Here is a 4150-nt window from a genome sequence, read left to right on the forward strand (position 1 = left end):
CGGAAAATACATCGTGTGAGCCATCATTGTTGGCCGGAAAATACATCATCTTTCTCTCTTAAAACTTAAACTAAATAGTTATCACTAGAACCATCATTGGCCCAAAAGTTAAGTCCAACACCACCAGTCCAAGAAGAAACGTGGATTCTGAGGAGCTGAAGGCGGAAGCGGTAAGTAACTCTTGAGCGCCAAGATAACTCTTGAAAACTTCAATCGTCAAATTTGTAACGGGAACCCTTGAAAATCGTGGAGATCGAGACTCATAAGTCATAATCGCTGAAGTGTGGTCCGATTTCTATTCCTCTTTCTATGTTTCTTATTCTATATCTCTTTCTATCTTATTCCCAATTTGTGCAAATTGACTACTACTGTTGTTGCCTGCTAGTACCATTCAGTTTTTTTTTTTCCTTCATTCCGAGTTGTATCAATGATTCATAGTTATTGTGCTTGATTTTGGTTTGATTTTTGATTTAGGTTCGATTTTTCTTTTTTCTGCCTGAAGCAAGAGGAAAACAGAAGTATACTTAATCAGTGAGTTTTTTTTTTCTTTTGTCTGTTTCTTATTTCTTTAAAAAATTCTCGACATCAATCATCATATCTTCATTGTATCTCAGTATCTTATTAAATGATTGATTCAATGGTTGATTTTGTGATGTTAATACATAATCAAGAGGCTTGAAGGCATATTGAAAGCTGGAAATCTAAAAACGATGATCTATTTTTTTTTTTTTTGGTGAGTTTTCTACTTGTTTTTTGATTATGTGTTTCATTTTATCTGATTATGTGTTTCATTCTATCTGATTTGAGTGATTTCAATTTAAGACTGGATTTTTCCCCTGTTTAAGGTTGAAATCAGAAGCCATTGAATCAGAATTCTGAAAAGTGAAAGCTGGAAAACGAAAAAGCATTGTGATTGTGATTTTTTTTCTGATTTGGGTGAGTTCTTTACTACTCTTCTTTTGATGTCAATTTTACTGTTTCATTTTAATTTATGTAATTTCAATTTTGTAAACTTTTTGTGTTTTTGTTTCTTGTTTTTGTGATGTGAATCAGGAATCAGGAGGTTTCTTTGTTCTGATATTTGACAACTGTGATTCCGTGAAGGTTGTTCAAATTTTGTTGTTGTGTGTTGTTGTTCAGGTTGTATCTTTCATTGTTTATTGCTTATAACTAGATTTGTTGTGTTTTAAAAATGATTCGCCGAAAACAACCATCCGATGCACAAAATAGAAAACGAAAAAAAAAAAGGAAAAACAAGAAGCGAATGAATTAAGAGGGTATTTGAATAAATTTTTGGTTAGAAATCAAAATGATAGTGACTTTGAAAAAAAATGATAATTTTAATATTCCACCATGTACTTCCAATGATTCGGTTGATATTTCTAATGATTTTGAAAAAAAATGACTTTGTTGTGAAAGACAAACCAAGTGATTTTTAATATTTTTGATCCTAGAGTATGACATGATTTAGATTCAGAAATGAAAGATTTACTTATAGAAAAAGGGTCAAATAGAGAAATTGATACAAACACACAATTTTTCCAAAAGATGCACTTGGTAAACATTTTTCTTGTGATTTTTTTATACGAAAATTAAAAAATGGTGATTGATTTGATAGAAAATGGTTAGTGTATTCAAAAGAACTTGATAAAGTTTTTGGTTTTTGTTGTAAGCTTTTTAAAACCGTTCGAACTAAAAGTAATTTGACAACCGAAGAAATTAAAGATTGGAAGCATCTTAGTGAGACATTAAAACAACATGAAAATAGTTTTGATCATACGATTTGTTTAAGAACTTGGATTGAAACGCGTATTAGGTTAAATAAAAAAGAAACAATTAATAAAGAGCTACAAGAAATGATTTAAAAAGATATTGGACATTGGAAAGAAGTTATGGTTAGAATTATTTGTATTGTCAAATGTTTAGCAAAAAATAACTTAGTTTTTCGTGGTACAAATGAAAATTTTTATGAAAACTCAAATGGTAATTTTTTAAGTGTAATCGAATCAATTGCTGAGTGGGATCCGGTAATGAAAGAACATTTCCGAATGATTAAAGACAAAGAAACACATAATCATTATCTTAGTCATAAAATTTAAAATGAATTAATTGAAATGTTGGCATCCGAGGTAAAAAGTACACTTATTAAAAAATAAAAAAGGCAAAATATTTTTTGTGTAATTCTTGATTGCACTCGGGATGCTAGTCACCAAGCACAAATGACTTTGATTATAAGATATGGAGATTTGGAAAGTGTTCCATTAAAAGTCGAAGAGTTTTTTTAGAATTTTTAAATGTAGAAGATACATCCGGTCTAGGTCTTTTTAATGTTTTACAAGATGTTCTAAAATCTCTTGATTTTGATATTAATTATATTCGTGGTCAAGGGTATGATAATGAGTCAAATATGAAAGGAAAACACCAAAATGTTCAAAACGATTGTTTGATATAAATAATAGAACTTTTTATATGCCTTGTGGATGTCATAGTTTAAATTTGATTTTGTGTAATATGGCAAATTCTTGTCATAAGGCAAAAACTTTTTTTGGTACATGTTAAACGATTTATAATGTTTTTTCTAATTCAACAGATGGAGTGTTTTATTTCAATTTATAGATGATCTAACACTTAAATCATTATCATCTACTCGTTGGAAAATTTTCCCAAATAAGAAAAGCTTTAAAAAAATTATCTAAAGAAAGTGATAATGGACAAGTGTGTAGAGATGTTGATTCACTAGTAAATGGTGAATTTTCTAGTTTTGAGTTTATTTTAATTTTAGTTATATGGTATGAAGTTTTGTACAGAATAAATTTGGTTAGTAAAAAGTTACAATCCAAAGAAATACTTATTGATGTGGCCGTAAAAAAATTAAAGGGCTTAATTAATAATTTTGAAGGATATAAGGAAAGTGGGTTTGACTTTGCTATTAGTGAAGCTAAAGAAATAGCAAATACTGTTAAAGTTAAACCCGAATTTTTTTAAAAACGTGATTATAAAAGAAAAACAATTTGATGAAATTCCAAATACCGAAAGAGAACACCAATATTCTCAAGAATCATTTAGAAGAGATTATTTTATTGTTATAGTAGATATAATTCTTATTCAACTGAAAAGTAGATTTGAACAAATGCAATATTTTCAATCTATATTTGGTTTTTTATTTGATGGTTCCAAATTAGTTTCGTTAGATGATGATGAATTAAAAAAATATTTTTTAAATTTTGAGTCCAACTTGACAATGGTGAAGAATGTGATATTGATGGAATTGGTTTATTTATTGAGTTTCAAATTTTGCAGAAAATATTACCGATTGAAGCATACAAATGTGAAAGTCCTTGGACATCTATTCAAATAATGGAGCATGCAAGAAAAATGGATATGTTTCCTAATGTTTTGGTTGCATATAGGATCTTGTTGACAGTGTCGGTTACGGTTGCTTCCGTGGAAAGAAGTTTTTCATAATTGAAGCTTTTGAAATCGTATCTCCGGAGTACTATGATTCAAGAAAGATTGAATGAATTATCAATTTTAAGTATTGAAAGTGATTTTTTACAAAATATTGATTATTGTAAAATAAGAGATGTTTTTGCTTTGAAAAATGCACGAAGACATCGTTTTAGGTGATTTTTGTAGGTTTTTGTTTGTATTGTTTGTTTGATTATAAAATTTACTATATTTTTGATTTTATAAATTTTTTTATATAAAGGCATAAAATTTTTTATCTCATCCGAGCAGCAAAAAACAATGGACCGGCCATGGGCTAAAATAATCATGTTTTTAATATAATTTTTTAATAAGAGTTCAATTTTTTTGTTTTAATTCAGGTTTGCATTAAAAAATGGCAAATAGTTCATACATGTTTTGATTAAAAAAATCTGGGCTCCAATTTTGACATTAAAGATCCACCATAAAGATTCATTTATCATTGAATGACAAACTATGTATAAATCACATCTAGAATTTAACAAGGAGTTTAAACCTAGTTAAAGAACTTTTATGACGATAGATAACTAATTGTTGCTTATTTTTGTCATAGATTTTGTTATGTAATATTTAAATATAAAAAAATAATGAGGATTTGTTTGGAATTTATTTTTCATATAATAATATTTATATATTTTTTACAAACAATGATATTAGATTTATG

At 27.9% G+C, this 4150-nt stretch overlaps 1 long non-coding RNA gene across 1 annotated transcript; it reads left to right on the plus strand.

Annotated features, from left to right (window-relative positions):
- The first annotated feature begins 371 nt into the window (after nt 1-371).
- LOC145003341 (uncharacterized) lies at nt 372-1175 on the plus strand. The gene is made up of 4 exons (XR_013661923.1): nt 372-531; nt 672-733; nt 846-936; nt 1054-1175. It is a non-coding gene; the product is annotated as an uncharacterized LOC145003341 (long non-coding RNA).
- The last annotated feature ends 2975 nt before the right edge of the window (nt 1176-4150 follow it).

This window comes from Lactuca saligna, chromosome 6 (genome assembly GCF_052625555.1).
Source record: "Lactuca saligna cultivar CGN05327 chromosome 6, ASM5262555v1, whole genome shotgun sequence".
Lineage (NCBI taxonomy): Eukaryota > Viridiplantae > Streptophyta > Magnoliopsida > Asterales > Asteraceae > Lactuca > Lactuca saligna.